At 39.0% G+C, this 18,855-nt stretch overlaps 2 pseudogenes; one reads left to right on the forward strand and one right to left on the reverse strand.

Annotated features, from left to right (window-relative positions):
- Positions 1 to 411: 411 nt before the first annotated feature.
- On the reverse strand, positions 412 to 1,307 carry LOC137237008 (mitochondrial import inner membrane translocase subunit Tim23 pseudogene; annotated as a pseudogene).
- A 1,073-nt stretch (positions 1,308 to 2,380) lies between these two features.
- Positions 2,381 to 3,688, forward strand: LOC137239709 (uncharacterized; annotated as a pseudogene).
- The last annotated feature ends 15,167 nt before the right edge of the window (positions 3,689 to 18,855 follow it).

Consider the following 18,855-nt stretch of genomic DNA (forward strand, 5'->3'; position numbering starts at 1 on the left):
CAAATACCTTTATATCTCCATTGAATATTTTTATTCAAACCCTTAACTTTACACACTATTGAGAACTTGGGAATCTTGTGGAAGGAAAACATATATGTGCCGCAAACGACCCCACCTGTAGGGGCTTGTAACATGCTTTCATCTACAGCAACCACTAATTTCCCAAACTACCTTTATGTAAGTTAAACTACTATAATAAATCTTAAATCACATACCCAAAATTCATGCTCCGAATAAGAAGTTTTTGGCATCTCCAAACTTGGCTGCAGGAATATTGTACTAAGCACGATCCCCTGTAAAACAAAAATATTATGTTTACTAATGTTAACTAATAAAGGTAAAAAATAAAAATTACAAAACGAGCGCTACTTAGAACTTAGATTTGCTATGTAGTACGTTCGAGTGCGTTACATATAGAGCAATATAACGCAAATCCATTCCATCCAATCTGGACGAAAAAATTGGAGTTACATACTAAATACCTAAGTCACTACTACGCGCAACCAAGAAATTAACTTACATGCATACAAAATATTGTAGTCAAATCATTATATAATGTCTACCAGTCCAATTTTGCACAGCATTTTGTGTATGGAATTACAGGAATTTCAGACCCGAACCACCTGCATTCGTTCGCTTTAATTGGAAGAGGCAATAAAGCGTCGTAATGCCAAGCCCCACACCACCACCGATTGCACATTTCCGCAAACCAGCAGTCGATTTGTATAGTAAACCAGTCGCTGTGCCTGCAATGAGCGTATTGATATCATCATCTTCACCACGTACATTTTGCAATAGCACACCAAAAGCTGAATACATAACAGCAAGTGTCCCCAGTGTATTTGCAGTGCCTGAGCCTTGTTTCATTATATGGTTAAGCAATTGCGTCCGCCGAAGTTTGCCCGTCTGTTTTAATGCTGATGTTACTTGTAGGCCATTGTATAATCCAGCAAAACCACCTACCCCCGCACCAATCATTACTGAGCTTCCAATCTGTGAGAATGCCAATTCGAAACGTCCACGTTGTTTATTTGCACCCTCAGGAAATATAAATTCAGGTTGTTGCTGTTGAAGGAAACGCGGGTCGTAGTTTAAATATGGTGATATTGGTGTGCCGAACGCCGTTGTTGCTGATGTCGCACTCGATCGGTTTGGCCGTGTTTCATCTGCGGTAGATAGGCCCAGCGATAGTGGTTGACTTAAGTAGTCTTCGCTCATTGTTATTTTTGCTGTGATTTATTTGCAGAACTATAGTTTTTTATAAAAATGTAACCAATATTTGCCCTACTAAGTATTGAGTAGAATTTTCCCCGAACGTTTTTAACAGACGCCTTATTTCTTCACTAGCAGTCGACGTTTACTATGTTTTGGACTGTGATGTGGCGATGAGCTTGAACAAGTTGTGGTGCTGACATCATCCTCATGCAGCTCATCATTGAGGCAATCATCAACTTCATCATCTGTGACCCATTCTGGTTCGGCGGTTGATTTAGACATTTTTCTATTTAGCAAATTTGATGCACTGTATTCGGTTAGGGGTTCATGTGATGTCGTGGGTTTATCTTTGCTATTAGAGCTACTTAGGTTATCTGCTTCTAGTGTGGACCTTTTGGGTCTTATTGTTTTGAATCGACATCAGTAAAGCTGAAGTTCCTTTTAGTTTTTCCCATATTATGTGCACTATTCGTATTACTCGCAATATTTGGACTACTTACATTTTGAGCTGTACAATTATACCCCGACTTTAGCATTTTTTGCCAGCGCAACTTTAAATTTAGTTTCTTGTTCTTTCTCCCATTGTGACTTTTTATGTAAGTATCAAACTTTGAAAATTTCAAATAATTGCGATCACTTATTTGCAGCATACATGATTCGAAGAGATTCAAACGTTTCAAACGTAGCAAATCCTCGCCACTAACACAAGGATTTGGTTATTCCAACAGGCTGGTGTCGATTTTACTTTCCTCAGATAGAGCTTTACACTGCCAGTGTACCCAAACTGAATCAGTCTCAACCATGATGTTCAATTTGCTTTTCAAAACTTCACTTTCACTTAAGATTCGCATAAACTTAACTAAGCAATATTAAATCTAAACAAATGTTTGCTTGAGCCTTAAACGTTATTAAATAATGGCCACTAATAATTCATAAAAACTCAATTTGCCACGCTCCGTCAACACTTTGTTCTCGCTTGTGAAAATTTCTGTTACACGGCTAATAGCTTAGCTCAGCCAAGTAAACGTGCATATGTACTCATGCACATTTTTAGTGCCATGTAAAGGAATTTGAACAAAATACGTGGAACATCACCAAAAAAGGAGTGACTTAAACCACAGCCGGTTTATATTCGTATAAGTAATCGATTTTTGCACATAATCACATGGCTGCTGGAACTTTACAGCGTCATGTCGCCTCTTGTTGCCGCATTAGCAAACAGCATATTGGAAAAATCGTTTCCGATGTATGCAAGGCGATTTGCTGTGCCCTGAAGCAGGAAGCTGACGGTTTTCAAAGGCAGTGGAATTTCCCAAACTGCGTTGGTGCCATTGATGGGAAACATGTCGCTATAAAAGCACCACCAAATTCTGGAAGCTTATTCTATAATTATAAAGTAAGTTTTTGCACATACATATAGGTAATCCTAATAAGAACTATCACGTTTCAATATTGGTGTAAAAGATTAATACATTTCATTTTTTGAGTGGTAGAGTTAACACATTTAGAATTCTCCAATGGAATAGTATCATTCCGAATCACTATAAAAGACTTTGGGTCATATTCATAGTCAGAATTAATAAGGTACTTGAAGTAAGTAATAGCTTTTTGACATAATTTGCAATGGGCTATGTGTCAAAAAAGCTGCAACTAATTTAAAGTACCTTCTTAATATTGCTTATGAATATGTCCCTATCGTAGTTTAAACCTTAGCATTGGAAGGACTAGTATAATTGCTTATGCTAAACTACCTCAGATTTGCATATTTAACCAAAAATAATAAACGATTTTAATTTATTTAATTGCAGGGTTTCCATTCAATTATATTAATGGCTACATGCGATGCGAATTATAAATTGACTAACATCGATGTTGGCGCTTATGGAAGTGAAGATGACTCCAACGTGGTTAAAAATTCGAAGTTTGGCTCAATTGTCCTTAATGATGAGTGTAACTTTTTCCGGACACCTTCGTCGATGGAAAAAAATACCGCATTTCATTGCTGGCGATGACGCATTTCCACTATGCAAGCGAATTATAAAACCAAATGGTGGCAAACCCCTTTCTACTTCTAGAAATGATTTTTAATTATAGGTTGAGCAGGGCAAGACGCTGCATTGAAAATGCGTTTGGAATTTTGAGTTCCAGGTGGCTTTGCCTGAGGAAAGTTTTATTTTGCCATCCTGATCGTACACAATTTGTTGTTTCAGCATGTTGCCTGCTGCATATCTTCCTTTTAAATAAGTGTCGGCAAACGTATAATCCAGCTATGTTCTCTGAATTGGGGACCAGCGACGGGAATTGGGAAGCAGAACAGTGGCAAAGAGTTCAAGAAGAAAGCTCGTTAGGTGAACTAGGTGCCTACCGAGGAAGAGGCTCTGATTATGGGAAATATATACGAAATGTACTGAAAGATTTTGTTAATTCTAACGCTGGGTCAGTCCCCTGGCAAAACAGTGCTTCATTTCTTTAATATATGTATGCACAGTGAAAACGAACTCTATTTTAGAAAATGTCAATTGGATTATATACAGTTAAAGAAATAAGTACACACTTGGTTTATTCTGATAAAAACTCATATTCAGTGGCTCACAGCTTAATTATTAATTATTAGTTATTAATTTTCATTTAAAATATCGCAATTTCCTTTACAGAAACCAAATTTAAACAAGTAAGGAAGGTTAAGTTCGGGTGTAACCGAACATTACATACTCAGTTGAGAGCTATGGTGACAACATAAGGAAAAATAGCCATGTAGGAAAATGAACCGAGGGAAACCCTGGAATGTGTTTGTATGACATGTGTATCAAATGAAAGGCATTAAAGAGTATTTTATGATTGAGTGGGCCATAGTTCTATAGGTGGACGCCATTTAGGGATATCGCCATAAAGGTGGATCAGGGTTGACTCTAGAATTTGTTTGTACAATATAGGAATCAAATTAAAGGTGTTAAAGAGTATTTTATGAGGGAGTGGGCCATAGGTGGACGCCATTTAGGGATATAGCCATAAAGGTGGATCAGGGTTGACTCTAGAATGTGTTTGTACGATATGGGTATCAAATGAAAGGTGCTAATGAGTATTTTAAAAGGGAGTAATCCTTAGTTCCATAGGTGGACGCCGTTTCGAGATATCGTCATAAAGGTGGACCAGGGGTGACCCTAGAATTTGTTTGTACAATATGGGTATCAAAAGAAAGGTGTTAATGAGTATTTTAAAAGGAAGTAATCCTTAGTTCCATAGGTGGACGCCGTTTCGAGATATCGCCATAAAGGTGGACCAGGGGCGACCCTAGAATTTGTTTGTACAATATGGGTATCAAAAGAAAGGTGTTAATGAGTTTTTTAAAAGGGATTGATGCTTAGTTCCACAGGTGGACGCCGCTTCGAGATATTGCCACAAAGGTGGACCAGGGGTGACCCTAGAATTTGTTTGTACAATATGGGTATCAAAAGAAAGGTGTTAATGAGTATTTTAAAAGGGAGTGATGCTTAGTTCCACAGGTGGACGCCGTTTCGAGATATCGCCATAAAGGTGGACCAAGTGTGACCATAGAATTTGTTTGTACGATATGGTTATCAAATTAAAGGTATTAATGAGGGTTTTAAAAGGGAGTGGTGGTAGTTGTATAGGTGGTCGCCTTTTCGAGATATCGCCATAAAGGTGGACCAGGGGTGAGTCTAGAATGCGTTTGTACGATATGGGTATCAAATGAAATGTGTTAATGAGTATTTTAAAAGGGAGTAATCCTTTGTTCCATAGGTGGACGCAGTTTCGAGATATCGCCATAAAGGTGGACCAGGGGTGACCCTAGAATTTGTTTGTACAATATGGGTATCAAAAGAAAGGTGTTAATGAGTATTTTAAAAGGGAGTAATCCTTAGTTCCATAGGTGGACGCCGTTTCGAGATATCGCCACAAAGGTGGACCAGGGGTGACCCTAGAATTTGTTTGTACAATATGGGCATCAAACGAATGGTGTTAATGAGTATTTTAAAAGGGAGTGGGCCTTAGTTCTATAGGTGGACGCCGTTTCGAAATATCGCCATAAAGGTGGACCAGGGGTGACTCTAGAATGTGTTTGTACGATATGGGTATCAAATTAAAGGTATTAATGAGGGTTTTAAAAGGGAGTGGTGGTTGTTGTATAGGTGGTCGCCTTTTCGAGATAACGCCATAAAGGTTGACCGGGGGTGACTCTAGAATGCGTTTGTACAATATGGGCATCAAACGAAAGGTGTTAATGAGTGTTTTAAAAGGGAGTGATGCTTAGTTCCACAGGTGGACGCCGTTTCGAGATATCGCCATAAAGGTAGACCAGGTGTGACCCTAGAATTTGTTTGTACAATATGGGCATCAAACGAATGGTGTTAATGAGTATTTTAAAAGGGAGTGATGCTTAGTTCCACAGGTGGACGCCGTTTCGAGATATCGCCATAAAGGTAGACCAGGTGTGACCCTAGAATTTGTTTGTACAATATGGGCATCAAACGAATGGTGTTAATGAGTATTTTAAACGGGAGTGGGCCTTAGTTCTATAGGTGGACGCCGTTTCGAGATATCGCCACAAAGGTGGACCAGGGGTGACCCTAGAATTTGTTTGTACAATATGGGCATCAAATGAATGGTGTTAATGAGTGTTTTAAAAGGGAGTGATGCTTAGTTCCACAGGTGGACGCCGTTTCGAAATATCGCCATAAAGGTGGACCAGGGGTGACTCTAAAATGTGTTTGTACGATATGGGTATCAAATTAAAGGTATTAATGAGGGTTTTAAAAGGGAGTGGTGGTTGTTGTATAGGTGGTCACCTTTTCGAGATATCGCCATAAAGGTGGACCAGGGGTGACCCTAGAATTTGTTTGTACAATATGGGCATCAAACGAAAGGTGTTTATGAGTGTTTTAAAAGGGAGTGGGCCTTAGTTCTATAGGTGGACGCCGTTTCGAAATATCGCCATAAAGGTGGACCAGGGGTGACTCTAGATTGTGTTTGTACGATATGGGTACCAAATTAAAGGTATTAATGAGAGTTTTAAAAGGGAGTGGGGTGTAGTTGTATATGTGAAGGCGTTTTCCATATATCGACCAAAATGTGGACCAGGGTGACCCAGAATATCATATCTTGGATAACGCTAATTTATTTATATATGTAATACCTGCCAAGATTTTAAGCGTTTTTTATTTCGCCCTGCAGAACTTTTTCATTTTCTTCTACTTAATATGGTAGGTGTCACAACCATTTTATAAAGTTTTTTCTAAAGTTATATTTCGCGTCAATAAACCAATCCAATTACCTCACCATATTTCATCCCTTTTTCGTATTTGGTATAGAATTATGGAATTTTTTTCATTGTGGGATTTTTTGGGGACTCTCGGGATAATTTGGGTGTCTTCCGGGATGATTTTGGGGACTCCATCGGGGTCATTTAGGGGTCTTTCCGGGATGTTTAAGGGGACTCCCTCGGGGTCTTTCCGGGGTGGTTTCGGCGACTCCATCGGGGTCTTCACAGGGTGAATTGGGGTCGTACCGGGATGATTTAGGGACTCCCTCGGAGTCAATTGGGAGAATTCTGGGATGGTTTTGGGGACTCCATCGGGTCATTTAGGGGTCGTTCCGAGATCTTTTTGGAGACTCTCTGGGGGTCATTTGGGGGACATTACCCCCAAATAACCTCGAGGGAGTCCCCAAAACCATTCCGGAATTATCTCGGGAGAGTCCCCAAAAAGATACCGGAACGACCCCTAAATGACGCCGGGAGGACCAGATGGAGTCCCCAAAACCATCCCGGAATGTCCCCCAAATGCCCCGCGGGATTCCCCAAAACCGTCCCGGAATGATCCCCAAATGACCCCGAGGACTCCCCAAAACCTCCCCGTAATGATCCCCAAATAACCCCGCGGGAGTCCCCAAAGCCATGCCAAAATTACCCCTAAACGACCCCGAGAAAATCCCCATAAACATCCCGGAACGACCCCCAAATACCCCGAGGGAGTCCCCAAAACTGTACCGGAATGATCCCCAAATGACCCCGATGGAGTCCCCAAAATGATACAGGAACGACCCCCAAATGACCCCGGGAGCACCCAATAGAAACCCCAAAACCATCCCGGAATGTCCCCCAAATGACCCCGAGGGAGACACCAAAACCGTCCTGAAATTACCCCCAAAATCCCCAGAGGATCTTCCCACAATAATAGCAAAAGTAATAAATCTTCCATTTTCTCTCGATCGCACAATAACAGAATTCTAATTTAAGTTTATCCGTATAAATTAAATTATCAAGAGCGTTTGACTTATTGACAATTTGTCAGCGAAAAGGCTTTTTATTTTTTACATAGAATAGCAATTACTTGATAAATTATCAAACTTGACAAATAAGCAAGATGGTGAATTTGTCAAGTGCACAGAATAGGGCTGTTAGTCGCATCAACCTGGCAAAACTGATAAATATGCATGCAAAGCCGAAATAAAGAAATGAATTAATAATACCCACATACCTATTTACATACGTCCTATTCGATTTGCCTGATATTTGGTATATAAATTTGCCTATATTAATATTTACGATGCTTTTTTCCGCGAAGTAGGCCAGAGACGGACTGGGACTGTGATTAGGACTAGTACTGGGGCTGAGACTGAGACTCGGAGTGGGACTGGGATTAAGACTCGGAATGGGACTGGAACAAAATAAATACCACCCTCTGGGACTGGTAATAAGATATTAAGAAGAATGAGAAAAACTTGAGAGAAGAGAAAAGAGAGAAGGAGACTGCGAAAGAGATAGAATGAGACGAAGATGGAGATAGATGAAGTGAAAAATACAGAGAGATGAGTGAATACAAAGATTAGGAAAAAGTGTAGAGGGGCGAGGGCAGAGTTAGACGGAAAAACGGTTTAAAAATGTATGCAGATAGACCAAATTTAGGGCAGAACAACGTCTGCCGGATCTGCTAGTCTATTTATAAAAGACGAAATGCGTCTTTTGACACCCCTTCATATATTTTTGGACGTGGTTTAACAGTTTTGAGCTAAAGTAAATAACTACCAATTTATTTGTGTATTATATACATACATAAGGTTTTATTAACATACCTTCTTTCCCAAGGGAGCTACTTACGTGGACCCAGACCTGATCCACTGCATTTTTGTTGGAATGCAGTGGATAAGAAATATCCCATATCATGGGCAACTCTTTCACTTCCCTCATAAGTGCCCGTTTCTCCTCCGCCGTGAAATTCACTATGCGCTTTTTGCATTTTGGTGCTGCAGCTATCGTTATTTCCATTTCTGAAATAAAATAATAATTTTATTGCAGAAAAATTAAAAAACGACGTGCTTACCTAATTTTTCCAGTTTGTTTACCTTTTTTCTTCAAGAAATATATGGCATTTGACATATTTCTTGCGGAAACCGGTGTTGGCGTATGCAAATTTGATGGAAAAATAGTAGTAAATCATCGTACTAAATTTCTTGTAAACTGCGTACTACCTCAAGAAAATTTAGCACAAGGAATTTTCTTGAGCATTTCTTGAGCGTTTTTTATATGTAATTTTTACTTTCTTGTGATCTGCGTACCACTCTATATGCAGAAATCGTCTCCCATTCCACCATTATCTAAAAGTCGGTTTAAATTAACCGCGGAGCTTTTACCGCATCGTTGACAATCTCAATTTATGCTCAAGTTGTGGTGTTAATGGACTGAACTTTGTTCATCTTCAACATGCAGACCATCGGCTCTTGGTAAAGTATCGGCGAGGTAAATTATAGATACTTTACTCAGTATTTGGAAAAAAGCATCGACTACGAAATACTCGAGTATTTTTTAGAAAAGTATCGATACTACTCACTCAGTACTCGTGTCATAACTAATAGTTATACTATAGTTTTGTCACTATCTTTCGCCACGATCATTATTTACTTACGTTTAATGCAAAAACTAATTCTGAGTAATAGGAAAATAAAAATAATAATTTTCTTATGGATTTTTCAATAACTATAACTTTATGTTACTTTTTTTAAATTTTCTTATAAATCGTTGATTCTGCTGATTCTCGAACAACGTAGTGAATTATTTCGAGCCTCGAAGTGTATCGCAAAATATATGTCTGGTCGGCAAGCATTGTTGTAATTCAGGAACGCAACATCTAATCCCAGAAGAATTAAACAAGGGGTACCACAGGGTGGTGTCCTACCCTCGGTTCTGTTTAACTTCTACATATCGAAGTTCCCTTCGCCACCAGAAGGAGTTACCATTCTATCCTACGCCGATGAATGGAGGATAATGACTACAGGTCCCGGGCCATCCATCGATGAGCTAAGTAATAAAATACACAACTATCTCTCGATCTCTCCAGTTTTTACGCCTCGCGAAACCTGACATTGTCACCGACCAAGTCATCGGCGACCTTATCTACAACTCATCTCATCCACGTCGATGGCATTACGCTGCCGTAAGGGATTCACTTTTTACCAAAAAATAAATAAAATAAAACAAGTAAGGAAGGTTAAGTTCGGGTGTAACCGAACATTACATACTCAGTTGAGAGCTATGGTGACAACATAAGGGAAAATAACAATGTAGGAAAATGAACCGAGGGAAACCCTGGAATGTTTTTGTATGACATGTGTTTCAAATGAAAGGCATTAAAGAGTATTTTATGATGGAGTGGGCCATAGTTCTATAGGTGGACGCCATTTAGGGATATCGCCATAAAGGTGGATCAGGGTTCACTCTAGAATTTGTTTGTACAATATAGGTATCAAATGAAAGGTGTTAAAGAGTATTTTATGAGGGAGTGGGCCATAGGTGGACGCGATTTAGGGATATAGCCATAAAGGTGGATCAGGGTTGACTCTAGAATGCGTTTGTACGATATGGGTATCAAATGAAAGGTGCTAATGAGTATTTTAAAAGGGAGTAATCCTTAGTTCCATAGGTGGACGCCGTTTCGAGATATCGCCATAAAGGTGAACCAGGGGTGACCCTAGAATTTGTTTGTACAATATGGGTATCAAAAGAAAGGTGTTAATGAGTATTTTAAAAGGGAGTAATCATTAGTTCCATAGGTGGACGCCGTTTCGAGATTTTGCCATAAAGGTGGACCAGGGGTGACCCTAGAATTTGTTTGTACAACATGGGTATCAAAAGAAAGGTGTTAATGAGTATTTTAAAAGTGAGTGATGCTTAGTTCCACAGGTGGACGCCGTTTCGAGTTATCGCCATAAAGGTGGACCAGGTGTGACCCTAGAATTTGTTTGTACGATATGGATATCAAATTAAAGGTATTAAGGAGGGTTTTAAACGGGAGTGGTGGTAGTTGTATAGGTGGTCGCCTTTTCGAGATATCGCCATAAAGGTGTACCAGGGGTGAATCTAGAATGCGTTTGTACGATATGGGTATCAAATGAAAGGTGTTAATGAGTATTTTAAACCGGAGTAATCCTTAGTTCCATAGGTGGACGCCGTTTCGAGATATCGCCATAAAGGTGGACCAGGGGTGACCCTAGAATTTGTTTGTACAATATGGGTATCAAAAGAAAGGTGTTAATGAGTATTTTAAAAGGGAGTGATGCTTAGTTCCACAGGTGGACGCCGTTTCGAGATATCGCCATAAAGGTAGACCAGGTGTGACCCTAGAATTTGTTTGTACGATATGGTTATCAAATTAAAGGTATTAATGAGGGGTTTAAAAGGGAGTGGTGGTAGTTGTATAGGTGGTCGCCTTTTCGAGATATCGCCATAAAGGTGGACCAGGGGTGACTCTAGAATGCGTTTGTACGATATGGGTATCAAATGAAATGTGTTAATGAGTAGTTTAAAAGGGAGTAATCCTTTGTTCCATAGGTGGACGCAGTTTCGAGATATCGCCATAAAGGTGGACCAGGGGTGACCCTAGAATTGGTTTGTACAATATGGGTATCAAAAGAAAGGTGTTAATGAGTATTTTAAAAGGGAGTAATCCTTAGTTCCATAGGTGGACGCCGTTTCGAGATATCGCCACAAAGGTGGACCAGGGGTGACCCTAGAATTTGTTTGTACAATATGGGCATCAAACGAATGGTATTAATGAGTATTTTAAAAGGGAGTGGGCCTTAGTTCTATAGGTGGACGCCGTTTCGAAATATCGCCATAAAGGTGGACCAGGGGTGACTCTAGAATGTGTTTGTACGATATGGGTATCAAATTAAAGGTATTAATGAGGGTTTTAAAAGGGAGTGGTGGTTGTTGTATAGGTGGTCGCCTTTTCGAGATATCGCCATAAAGGTGGACCAGGGGTGACTCTAGAATGCGTTTGTACGATATGGGTATCAAATGAAAGGTGTTAATGAGTATTTTAAAAGCGAGTAATCCTTAGTTCCATAGGTGGACGCCGTTTCGAGATATCGCCATAAAGGTGGACCAGGGGTGACCCTGGAATTTGTATTGTATTGTATTGTATTGTATTTTATTAAACATTTTCCAGATGCATACTTATTAACCTAAGATTACAATATTACATTAAATAATTTCAAATTACTATGCAGCATAGGAAAAGTATATGGCATTTTTTATATTAAAGTTTAACATAGTTCTAAATGCCAGTCCTAGCTATGGTATATTGTTTTGTGTGGGGTGTACAAAAATAAAAATTTCATAAAGAGTTTAAGTTATACATTAAATTAAATCATCAAAGATATGGAAGAGAATCAATACTAAATATTTGCAGCTTCCTAAGGTATGTACGGTTTATAGGGTCATCCTCAGCATCGTTTCTAATTCAAAGTGATTATAACCAAAAAGATACAGCTTAACTTCTTTTTTAAATAAGTTGACATTTCTTATTACCTGTACAGTGGGAGGAAGGGAGTTGAAAAATTTGCACGACGTGTATGTGTAAAAACTTCTAAAGTGCGACGTCCTAGTATGCGGAATTTGTACCATCGGAAGTAGATTTCTTCGTAAGTTGTAGACTTCCGAAGGAAAGCTTTCCAGGTAGCCACACCGTATAAAGAATGTTTTTAAAACTTTGTAAAGATAGAGATGTCGACACGGAAATATATCTAGTTTCCTAAAATATAGCATAGAGTGAGACCTATAGTTTGCACTACAGATTCGCCTTATAACCCCCTTTTGAATTGTTACCACTGCTGACAGCTTATTAGCCGAAGCGCCGCCCCAGCATGTGATACCATATTGCAGTTTAGATTGAAATATTCCGTAGTAAACTGTTTTTAAAGTGGATATTGAACATAACTTTTTCAGACGATAAAAGTGACGAGTGGTATATAGAAAGTATTTTTTTAGAGCATTAATGTGCTCAGACCAATTCAAGCGGTTGTCTATTATAATTCCTAGGTACTTGAAATTCTCAACAACTTCAACCCTGAAGCAGCTCTCACTACAGTTTCTATTACAATCAAAAGATCTCATCGCGTCACTTTGAGTGCACGCTATATGGTGCATGTTAAAGCGAGAGCACACTGCGGAGTGAAATATGACATCATAACTTGGTTGTTCTTTGAGAACATGACTGAAATACATAAGTCTAGTTTTACTACTTACAATCAGTTTGTGTGAAGCGAACCAGGTTCGTAACAAATGTATATCATGGTTAATGTCACATATTAATTCAAAGTAATTCGGTGTACTGTACGCAATTGCAAGATCGTCTGCAAAGGCAGTGGCCTTGCCTCTCAATGGAAGCTTAAATATTGAATTAATATAGACCAAGAACAATATTGGACCAAGAACTGAGCCTTGGGGAACACCCAGATTAACAAGCTGTAAGCTACTGTAGCTACATTCTACTTTAACTTTTTGTGTTCTGCCCGATATATACGATTTAAGCCACTTATGCATAACACCGCGGAATCCTGCACTATATAGTTTATCCAATAGTACACCCCTATCGACCATATCAAAAGCTTTTGTTATGTCCACAAAGAGACCAGCACAACTTCTTTTTTCATCCAGAGCTTTGTAGACGTTGGTGCAAAAATCTAGCAAAGCGTCTTCTGTTGAAAGGTCAGAACGAAAGCCAAACTGCATGGAGCTAAAAAAGCTCGCTTTATTTAGAAAATTAACAATTCTGGTTTTAACAGCCTTTTCAAAAACTTTAGATATGGCCGAGAGTAGTGAAATAGGTCTGTAATTATTAACATCTTTTTTATCCCCTTTTTTCAAGATCGGAATTACAATCGCACATTTCAAACCATCGGGAAAAATACCCTGAGTAATGCTGGTGTTGAATAAGTATATCAGTATATCAACCACATTAAAATATATCTTTTTTAAAATTAAATTGGAAATACCATCCTCACCGCATGAACTAGAGTTTTTTAAGGTTTTTATAATGCTTATAATTTCGAAACCTGTGATAGGGTCAAAAAAGAAGCTATTTCGAGCATATTGGCCCGATGGTAAATGGGTCGCAAACCGACAATTGCAGTTAGTTAATACTGTGTTCCCAACCGTTGTAAAGTGCGTGTTAAGTTTATTAGCTACTTCCACAGCATCCGTAATCGACTGACTTCCAGCTTGTAATGCTATTCGCTCATTATCTTTTTCACCGTTTCGATTAAGAAGATTATTGACAACTTCCCATTCTTTCCTAATATTACCAAGTGCTGAATTAAACTTGTTTCGAAAGAAGTTTTCCCGCGTCAGTCGTATGGCCTTATTGGTGCTATTACTTATTTTGTTGTATCTAGTGCGGAGCCTTCTATTACTAGGATACTTAGCACATTTTTTTCTTAGTTGGTTTTTGAGCTTTATTTTCTGTAGGAGATCCCGAGTAATCCAAGGCTTAAGTCTCACATTTCTTTTACGATTATTTACAGTATACGAAGAGTTGAGAATGTGCGCGTTTAAGGTATCTAAAAATATGTAAAAAGCTACTGATATGTCATTTTCAGCGAGGACATTCGACCAACTTTCGAAACATAGCTTATGGTTCAGCATAGGGAAATTAACTTTGGTATATGATTTCTGAACGCGATTTGCTTTTGGTTTGTCGAAAACAATTCCAAATATTTGCAAACCCGTCATCGTGTGATCAGTTATTTGCAAGTCAATGTTAAAACTATTACAATATCTATATGGTACGGCATTAAAGCGGCAAAAAATATGATCAATACACGTACCCGAACTTAAGCGCGTCGGCTCATTAATATAGGAAGTATAACCATTTCCAGCCATCAAGGCCAAATAATCGTCAGTTGTATTACAGTGATGCAAAAGGTCTAAATTAAAATCACCCAGTATGAAAAAGTTTGTAGTTTCTTCACACAGCACGAAACTGGAGTATTCTTGAATAAATACAGAAATAGGAACAGATTGTAGTCTGTATACCCCTAGGAAAACAAATTGTTCGCCTTTTATATTAAGAGAAAGTTGTAACATATCAGCACTATAAAGATTTTTACTTACTGAGGTACACTCATAAGTATCGCGCACAAAGGCTCCAACACCTCCCGCACTGTATCTATCATTCGCATTGGCATAAAAATTGAAATGAGGTATGCTGTAGTCACTTACTTCATAAGAATATATCCAAATTTCCGTTAAAAATATAATATCTGGTAGGCAAGGCAACCTAATGCATCGATATGACTTAAAAATAAATCAAAATTCTGCCTAAGGCTACGTATATTCTGATGCACAACTTTTATATCGTTAGAACCTACTGAGGGCGCTTTATGAAAAAAATTTTTGCTAGCGATGATTGGGTTATCATCAATCAGAACGTCAACAAACATCGAAGAAAAATAAATGAAAAAAGAACAAAGAGTATAGCTACAGAGCAGCTAATCAACAATAAATTTTATGTCTTCAAAAGTTCTGATGTTGATAACCCTCTCATTTTCTGCTCTTTTTAATAGGAAGCTCGATTTCCCTAACCATAAATATTTGTAGTGTTTCTCTTTCTTTAATTTATATGCTGCCGTAAACAAAGCTCGATTAAAACCCGTGAGTGCATCATTAATATATATGTTTCTATTGCTAGTTCCATCAAACATTCGCGCTGTCAGCTTACGTGCTTTTGTTTTTCTCGCTGCCATAACTCTCTTCTTGGTATCAGTTGAGGAGAAATGCACGCGTATAACACTGCGGGTGAGCGAAGCGTCATTTTTTTGCTTTATGCTTCTTACTACGCATTTTTCAATCTCAGATGGTGTTACTGAGATTCCCAAAGTGTCCACGATTTTCTGCATACATTCTTCCGCATTGTTGCTGTGTTCTTGTGGAATGCCAGCAATTTCAATCACGTTGTTAAGGTCTCTCTGGTCTCTCCAGTTAAGCTTGCTCTCTAACGTAGTCACCTTTTCTTTTAATGCTTTGTTTTCATCAGCAAGCATACTCAGTGTGCTAAGCATTTCAGAGTTAACACTTCTGAGGGCAACTATCTCTTCATATAGCAGCTGAAGAGTTATTGGCTTTTTGCTGCTATTCGGTAATCCGCAAGGTTGTTGACTCGTAGATGCCTGAATTTGACTTTTTATTTGATTGTTACCTTTATTTTTCATGCTAATCGTATTGGCATGTGTGTTACACTGAGCTGCACGTTGTTTTTGTTCCTCTGCACCTGCTGTAGCCGAATTAGTGTACAGTGCAGTGGGAGTTGTGGAGGCGACAGGTGGATCAGAAACAGCTTGCATTGGTGCCAGGGACTGCGTCTGCATCGATTTGCGACGGAGGATGGAACATCCCTCACATCTATAGTTAAGATTATTGGCTTTCATATATTCCACATCAGCCTTGTCCATCTTGGCGCACAAACAATGAAATATGCACTTACAGTCTGCACAGGTGACTTTGGCAGGATCTGCGCGGTCAATTTTTTGCTTGCAAACTTGACAGTTCATAATTATTTATGTAAATTATTTAGTGTAAAAGAAAAAACTAAATCAGTTTAGTGAAACGAAATAATCAAATGCGCGCACCCCACACACACCGAAAAACACGTCCACTCGTGACGACGATTACTCTGGGAGTAATCCTTAGTTCCATAGGTGGTCGCCTTTTCGAGATATCGCCATAAAGGTGGACAGGGGTGACCCTAGAATTTGTTTGTACAATATGGGCATCAAACGAAAGGTGTTAATGAGTATTTTAAAAGGGAGTGGGCCTTAGTTCTATAGGTGGACGCCGTTTCGAAATATCGCCATGGACCAGGGGTGACTCTAGAATGTGTTTGTACGATATGGGTACCAAATTAAAGGTATTAATGAGAGTTTTAAAAGGGAGTGGTGGTAGTTGTATATGTGAAAGCGTTTTCCAGATATCGATCAAAATGTGGACCAGGGTGACCCAGAACATCATATCTTGGATAACGCTAATTTATTTATATATGTAATACCTGCCAAGATTTTTAGGGTTTTTATTTCGCCCTGCAGAACTTTTTCATTTTCTTCTACTTAATATGGTAGGTGTCACAACCATTTTATAAAGTTTTTCTAAAGTTATATTTCGCGTCAATAAACCAATCCAATTACCTCACCATGTTTCATCCCTTTTTTCGTATTTGGTATAGAATTATTGAATTTTTTTCATTTTTCGTAATTTTCGATATCGAAAAAGTGGGCGTGGTCATTGTGGGATTTCGTTCATTTTTCATACCAAGATAAAGTGAGTTCAAGTAAGTACGTGAACTAAGTTCATTAAAGAAATGTCGATTTTTGCTCAAGTTATCGTGTTAACGGAAGGACAGACGAAAGACTGTGTATAAAAACTGGGCGTGGCATCAACCGATTTCGCCCGTTTTCACAAAAAGGATTGGTAAATTTTTGTTCGACTTATGGCGTTAAAAGTATCCTAGACAAATTAAATGAAAAAGGGCGGAGCCACGCCCATTTTGAAATTTTCTTTTATTTTTGTATTTTGTTGCACCATATCATTACTGGAGTTAAATGTTGACATAATTTACTTATATACTGAAAAGATATAAAAATTTCTGTTAAAATTTTACTTTAAAAAAAAAATTTTTTAAGTGGGCGTGGTCCTTCCCCGATTTTGCTAATTTTTTTTAGGCGTACATATAGTAATAGGAGTAACGTCCCTGCCAAATTTCATCATGATATCTTCAACGACTGACAAATTACAGCTTGCAAAAGTTTTAAATTACCTTCTTTTAAAAGTGGGCGGTGCCACGCCCATTGTCCAAAATTTTACTAATTTTCTATTCTGCGTCGTAAATTCAACTCATCTACCAAGTTTCGTCGCTTTATCTGTCTTTGGTAATGAATTGTCGCACTTTTTCGGTTTTTCGAAATTTTCGATATCGAAAAAGTGGGCATGGTTATAGTCCGACAAGGGCGACAAATTCGCAAGTAAATTGAGAAGCTAGGAGATAGGCATATGTATCCTCGGTCTTATTACCACCGATCAACAACCCACCTGAGGGCTTCTACTTCATTTGGGTTTAATTTGTATCCGGTCGGAGGATTATACTCCAGCCGATGGTAGAGATTAGCAGAGGAACTCTGCCTCCGCTACCTCCTATATGGAGAGGGAAAAAGAGTAGGGTAGCCCTAAGGCTTGTGCAAATACACGTTTATAATGTAATTTTGAAAATACTTTCTTTTACTATTCAAGGAGTGGGCACCCTCTCCCCCTATTTACAGGAACCCTCGATGGACGGAGCACACCCAGGCGCAGAGGAAGTCCGTCACATTTTGGCTCCCGAGCAGGTTTAATAAGAAAAAAACATAGAGAGTTATCATAAATCGAGAAGAGAATGGAGGAAAACGAAAGCAACAAAGCTCCTGTTGTTAGCGAATCAATGGCAAATATATGGCAGACAGGAAGGATCAAGGAAGTGAATACTAGAGGATAGTGGGCGATGGCAGACCGAATACCATCTTGGATGCAATAGATGTAGATAGAAACCACTTAGCGGTGCAATACAATGGTGAGTATATTTCTCGGTAAAGAATTAAGATGTACGCAAGCGAGATGCCAGAGGAGAGACACCAATCCGAGGACCCATGGGTATACGAAAATCAATTGCACTAGCAACGCATCCTTAGTACTTGCCCGGGATGTTCAGAGATGTAAGGAAATACGTACAGCAGTGCCACGCTTGTCAGATATACAAACCTAGTCAGCAAAAAGCCGCGGGTAAGATGCTAACAAAAATTTCAGAAGAACATTGGCGAACAGTACGTGCAGACTTTGTTGGCCAAATGCCGCGTTCGAAACACGATAGCATTAGTTTTCTTGGATAGATTTTCGAAATGGGCAGAGATCGTACCTATTTGAGAGGACATGGCAGAAAGCCTAATACGAGGATTAAGAGAGAGAATCTTGCCAAGGTTCAGCGTACCATAGATACTCATCACGGACTGTGGATCACAGTTTATCCGTTTACGGGGAGAGAGCAGAGAACATGGGACGAGTTGTAGAAAAAAGTTCTTTTCAATTAGAATAAAAGTTTTTCTAAGTGGGATCGCCCGTCCGCAGTGATTTAGAAAACACTCGAGTGTACTTCTGCCATGAAAAGCTTCCCAGTGAAAATCATCCACATTGCAGATGCCGTTCGGAGTCGGCCTAAAACATGTCGGTCCCATCCCGCCAATTTGTAGGAAAAATTAAAGAGGAACACGACATAAATTGGAAGAAAAACTCGGCCTAAAATCTCTTGGGAGGTTATCGCGCCTTGC

Source organism: Eurosta solidaginis, chromosome 1 (genome assembly GCF_040869045.1).
Source record: "Eurosta solidaginis isolate ZX-2024a chromosome 1, ASM4086904v1, whole genome shotgun sequence".
In the NCBI taxonomy this organism is placed as follows: domain Eukaryota; kingdom Metazoa; phylum Arthropoda; class Insecta; order Diptera; family Tephritidae; genus Eurosta; species Eurosta solidaginis.